Genomic DNA, 6,518 nt, shown 5'->3' with positions numbered 1-6,518 from the left:
TGCGGCACCGTTTATAACAACTTCGAATGTTCTTTACTTTTTGATAAGAGACTTTATCCGATATTACATGTAATGGATAAATTACACCTTATTTTGATTAGTGTTGTAATGGATATCTAGTTTTTAATGAAACTTTTATGATTTAGATTTATTGAATTTCTCATTCTTAGATTTATTTTGTGATTATCATCATTTTGAGATGTGATTATGCTTTTAAAAAAATTAAATCTCATAAAACAAAATAGGCTATGGTCACCATTTAAAAATAGGGTAACCATAGATAAGTTATGGCCACGGTGAAAACTGTAACCATAGATAAGCTATGGCCACGGTGAAAACTGTGACAATAGATAAGGCTATGGTCACGGTGAAAAATCGTGATCATAGATAAGGCTATGGTCACGGTTTTTAGGAGGGGTGACCATAGATAAGCTATGGCCACGGTGAAAACGGTGACCATAGATAAGACTATGGTCACGGTTTTAAGGTGGGGTGACTATAGAGGCTATGGTCACGACGAAAAACCATGACCATAGAGGCTATGGTCACGGTTTTAGAGAGGGGTGACCATAGAGGCTATAGTTACGTCCAAAACCATGACCATAGATAAGGCTATGGTCACGATTTTAGGGAGGGGTGACCATAGAGGCTATGGTTACGGTCAAAACTGTGACCATAGATAAGGCTATGGTCACAGTTTTAAACGGGGTGACAATAGAGGCTATGGTCACGGTTTTAAGGAGGGGTGACCATAGAAGCTATGGTCACGGTGAAAACTGTGACCATAGATAAGGCTATGGTCACGGTTTTTACGCGTGACTATAGATTAACCTATGGTCACGGTGAAAAAACGTGGCCTAAAATGTCAGATTTTGAAAATTGAAATCGTGATCATAGATAAAAAAAAACTGTGACCATAGACCTATGACCACGAGAAAATAGGCCACGGTAAGAAACCGTGACCATAGGTCCAAAACCGTGGCCATAGATCTATGGTCACCCTTTTTACTAGCTATGGTCACGGTAAAAACCGTGACCATAGGGCTTTTTTTTTGTAGTGACATTAGTGTCTACATTTATTAGTTCTACGAGTTATATTTCTTACACTCGTTCAACCAAAAGTTGAAAGTCTAACATAGATTAGTGTCTCTATGAGTCAAAATATTCTTGAATCCTTTAGGTAGCATGTTGTCACCATTTTAGCACTCCTGTAAATGAGAAAAACCAAAACAAAAAATTAGAAACAAGATATAACACCAATTATAAATTTTTCCATTAAATTTTATCTAAAGTTTTTAGAAAAATTTTGGCAGAACCTCCCCTAAAACTTGGTTATTTCCACCATCTACGGTTCCATCAAAAACAGCCAATTCATTACTTATTTCTCGGCCAATACACAATATAGTAATTTCAAGGCACAAGTTACTAGGATTGTGAATTTGGGAATAAAACAAAGACCCTAAATGAAATTGAACATATAATATCTCACTAGTTCTTTTTCTGGATAAAAGGGCTAATCCAACAAGCTTTATAAATCTAGAATAGACTGAGCAAGCATTATTTTTCATTTCTCAATATAGCCTACTAACAATCAGATAATATGAATCCCAATGGACAGCTTCATTTTTCATTTGCATACATCCTCCAAAAGTTGTAAGCCACATTTCATAATCATCAACGAATATGCAGGATTACTTATTACCTCTTAATCAAACATGTATAATCAAAATGTTTTCAAAATGCTCACTAATTCACTATTCACATATCAACATTCAGAAGAACTTACAAGAATGGCGATTAATTTTCCATCAGGGCTGCATATGGCCTGAGAGTTTTCTCTTTCCTTTTGCAAAGAATACAAATCTCTCTTGTACTTCCCCAATCTCAATCTTTGCTGCACCAACAGAAAATCCAATACACTATAAAAACAGATAAACCCGATCATAACATTATAGAAAATCTGCTCCATGACACCATGAACACAATTTCAAACGTGCAAAATAACATAATGTAAATCCCAGAAACCACATTCCACAATCACCTCCATCAAAACCCAATTATACATAATAAGTTAAAATCACAATTCTCAACTAGTCTTGAGTCACTTTCACAGCCACAACAACATACCAAACAACCATTTCAACAGCCAACAGTCAATAATTCAATCATCTATCACACATAGTTACACTCAATTCAATCACAACTCCAAACACAATCTCAACCACAATCCAACATTCATATAATCAATCAATTACTCACAGCTATTAATCCTATTTGTAATTATTCAATAAACCTTGTAGGCATTCTTAAATTAAAACTATTTAAATTAAACCCCCTACCTCGATTAGCTGAATTCACATAGATCAAACGTGGCAACTCTCTTCTCTTTTAATTTCATGGCAGTAGCAAGCATGCAACTAAAATAGCAGCAATGTCAATTTCTTATGGCAGTGACGATGGTTGCAGCAAGACAAGGATTCGAATTGGATAAGAATCAAAAGCAAACATAACTCTGGAAAATTCAAAACAAATCCAAGACTAGAATTGAATTAAAACAAGAACATGGCAATTAAAATTGACAAAACAGAACATGCAAATTATAAGAACCGCAATTAATCGAACCTGTTAATTAAGTGATTATATTGTCCAAATTTGATTCCGAAAAGTTAGAGTGAGAATTTGAGGTTTTAAACATCATTTTAGGACTCAGTGGGTCTTTCTGAGTCAAAAAATGTATTTTTTGCGAAAAACTATGAAAAACCGCGAACCGGCAGTTGAACCGGTTCAAGTCTGCCTGGTGCTGCGTGAGAAAAAGTAGAAATAGTCATAAACCTTAGAAAAATAGTAAAAATGGAAAACCGAGTGTTAATTTTAAAGGTCTGGCCTGAAGTTGGGCCAAACGGGCTAAAAACGCTAACGGGTTGAACCGGGCCCAAGTTTGGCTCAAGTCCAACATATATAAAGGTTCATTTAATGAACCCTAGCCTCATAAACACACACACACACTTCAGATTTGAAAGAGGGAGAGAAGAAGAGGTTGAACCCTAATCACCTCAATCTTCTCAAGCTCATATCTTGAGTTCTAGAGCTCCGATTTGCGTGCCGTCAGCGGCTATGCGTTTCTTGTGAAGAGCTCTACAAAATCCATCCAAGAAACTCTAGAGTTAAGCTCGAAATCTCCCTAGTTTTTCCCTCCAAAATTTCGGGTACCTAGGGTTATTGATGGAGTAAGTTTTTGTGATTCTTGGTGTTTAGGTTCACTCTAATCCTTGCTTGGCTTTGGGTTTTGCCACACAAATCTGTTGGAAGAGGTAAGAGGCTTTGAACTCTTGTAAACTTTTGGTTTATGTTGAGCCCTAGGTTGATTTTGTGGTGATTTATATGTATATAGCTTGATTATTGTGAGTTTGGAGCTTGTTGGTGCTTGTTGGAGCTATATTGGTGGTTGGATTTTGGTTGAAAGCTCATTTGGTTCATATTGGGAATTGGCCAAGGTATGGTTTCAGTTTTCTCTATGTAGTATATAATATTCATGGACAGTTAGGCTAGTGACCCATAAGATAGGATTGAATTTAAATGGTTGATGAGTTGTTGGATGTTGTTGTATGATGATGTTTGATGAAATAATGAATTTTGAGTTGATAATAATGATTGATAGTAACATGATGAGGATGAATGCTTTATGAGGTTGAGTAGTAGATTATGTTGATAAATGTGATTTTGGAGTTGGATGATTGATAATATAGTTGGAATTTGTTAATGGAGCTTAATATATGAGATATATTGATATGAATGTTGTGAATGGGAAAAAAGTGAAGAAAGATGTGGCAATTTTTGGTGTAGTATGGCATAGAGGGTTGATTTTGATGAAAGGTGGAGTTTGGGAATGGGTTGGTTTGGTATTGGTTGTGTTTTGCAACGCAATTGTGAAAATGGTGATTTTGGGTAAAAGATGAATTTTGGTGAACTTTGTTCGATCATAACTCTTGCCTCGGTTTTCAAAATTTGTTGAGATTTGTTTAGAATTAAAGATCTTTGAAAACCCTTTAAATCAGTATAAAGTTTGTAAAATTTAGAATTTTGTAGAGGAAGTTATGATCATTGAAAAATTGGTGTTGAAAACTGGAAATTCTACAAAGTTACAGAATTATGAGTTTTCTGGTATGTGCGCACGCACACTCTGAGAAAATGGTGACCTGTGCGAACGCACACGCAGAGGCAGTCCCTCTGCTTGCAGCATTGGCACAGCTTGTGCGTGCGCACACTAATAGGAAAATTGCAACCTGTGCATATGCACAGACCTGTGCGCACGCACACGTTGGGAAGGCCCATCTGTTGGGGGCGCTGGCACAGGTTGTGCGAGTGAACAGATCCTTTTATGTTTTGATACCTGTGCGTATGCACACTTTTAAAAATTTCCTGGGCGTGCGCACGCACATGTCCTGTTTCTCAAATTTTGCTTTGTTTTCAACTAATCTACCTTTCCGATGATGTTGTAAGCTTCTATAACACCTTTTTAAGACTCTTGGGCATATTTTTGGGTGTTCAAACATGGTAAATGGTTTAAAGGTTTTAGACACTATTATTTGGAAAAAGTTAGCAAACGGAGAACTAGGTTTCTGTTCTACTGGGGAAGGTTTGATGATGTGTGATGAATGGTTGATGGATGAGATGCGAAATCAAGGAACTGAAATGTGCATGAACAGTGGTTGAATGGGGTTGAGGACTCTGAATGAAGTAATGGATCTATCTTGTGCTAAAAATGTTTTGAAAACTACCGTACCACTTTTTCATTGAGATTATGAGACGCTATGCGCCCAGCAGGGGCCGAGGTTGGATCCCGCTTGTCGAGGTAGCAGCGGTGGCGTAAGGGCGGTGGTTCGTCCCGCTTGCGCTTAGATGTGAGAACGGAGGCAATAGATCCCGCTCGCATCCCTTTGGATCATTAGAGCGTGCAGGCGCAAAATCCTGGACAATGATCCGAGCACTATATCTCGGGGGTTCCCACACCATGAATCCGAAGGGCAACATCTCCATAGAGATGTGTCGGGTTGGCAGTTGAACCGACAATGTGATATCACAGCCAGTAGGGCAGGCATTCATCATATGCATTTTCTACCTGTTTGTATGCTTTGCCGTCTTGATATTGTTTCTCCCTATCTGTTAAACATGTCTAATTGCTACTTGTATTAATTGTTGTATATGCCTATTCTTGTGTTTTATTTGTATTGTATATACTTGTGCTTTCCTGGAACTGAGGAGGTTCGGAAGGCGGTGGCGATGGGATCGCATGGTGGATCGGTTGGTAAAGGCTGTGGGACAGCGGTGTTTGATTAGCGTAGAAATTTCCTAAGATAGATTACCCTGTTATTGAGTTACGGCTTAAGGTGTATTAAGGAATTATATAGTATGCTTATTTGTTTTAGAATGCTTTAAGCTTGAATATTGTGATGGATAAGGAGTCTAGGATTGCCTTTGGCGTCCCGGGGTCTTATATCCTACATCACTGGGAATTGTTACCATACTGAGAACCTCTGATTCTCATACCATATTTTGTTGTGTTTTTCATATGCAGGTCACAACCCACCTCAGTGAGTTGTCTGATTGGTGACAGGAGCGGAGGATCTGGATATCTTTTGGAGTCCTTTTGATTTATTATATATATATATGTCTCACTTTTGTATTTTGCTTTGGCCTAGATGCTTGTATTGAGAGAACAAAACTTGTATAAGTTGTTTTTACTGTCTGGTTTCATACATGGTTTGTATATGCTAAACTCCGTGAGTCGTGGCTAGCGTCTTATGATATTATACTATTATACTATGATGTTTCGTTATTCTATACTTGTTTCCTTATGCTTTAAGTCAGTAGTTTCGTTAGTATGTTTTGCGCTTTTGAAATCCATATTTTGAGCTACATTGTTCATCAGGCTTCTAGTTATTACTAAATTCCTTCTATATAAAATATGTAAAAGTTTATAACTGTCGTAACCTTTGATTAACCTTTGCTTTACGACGCGAGGTAAGGCTTAGGCTAATTAGGGTGTTACACAAATGGCTCAGAACCAAGGAAAAGAACAGACCAGAATCAATGTAACAGAATCAAAACCAACAGCAGCAACCCCGGCAGCCCTCTCTTCACAGAACAATTCCTCTCTCTAACGGGCAACAACAGCAATAAGAGTTTCCAGTAGTGATGACAACCAAGCTAGGGGATGATGGCAACAGCAACGGTGGTTCTAGGAAGCAAAGATACGACGTTGGTTCACCTCCATAGCGACGACGACAGCAGCATCACCCTCCACTGCCTCCCTCTTCGAGTTCTGTTCCTTGCGTTAGTGACAGTGGCTTCCTTTGGTGGCAGCAACGGTGACGAGACATGGTGCCAGTGACAGAATTGATGACTTCCTCCACAGTTCGTGATTCCAACTGTGGTGGCAGCTTCCCTCAACGGCACCAGGGCACAATGGCGACAGCGACACGGGCAGAGGTGACGGTGCAAACGACGCGAGCTTGCAG

The 6,518-nt window shown here is 38.5% G+C and overlaps 1 long non-coding RNA gene across 1 annotated transcript; it reads right to left on the bottom strand.

Annotated features, from left to right (window-relative positions):
• LOC110264512 lies at positions 1,067-6,423 on the bottom strand. The gene is made up of 3 exons (XR_002350694.1): positions 6,083-6,423; positions 2,340-2,512; positions 1,067-1,208 (listed from the first exon to the last, which is right to left on the bottom strand). It is a non-coding gene; the product is annotated as an uncharacterized LOC110264512 (long non-coding RNA).

This window comes from Arachis ipaensis, chromosome B07, assembly GCF_000816755.2.
Source record: "Arachis ipaensis cultivar K30076 chromosome B07, Araip1.1, whole genome shotgun sequence".
NCBI classification, from domain to species: domain Eukaryota; kingdom Viridiplantae; phylum Streptophyta; class Magnoliopsida; order Fabales; family Fabaceae; genus Arachis; species Arachis ipaensis.
Note: the sequence above shows the minus strand (reverse complement) of the source record. Positions and strands in the feature narration are given on the sequence as shown.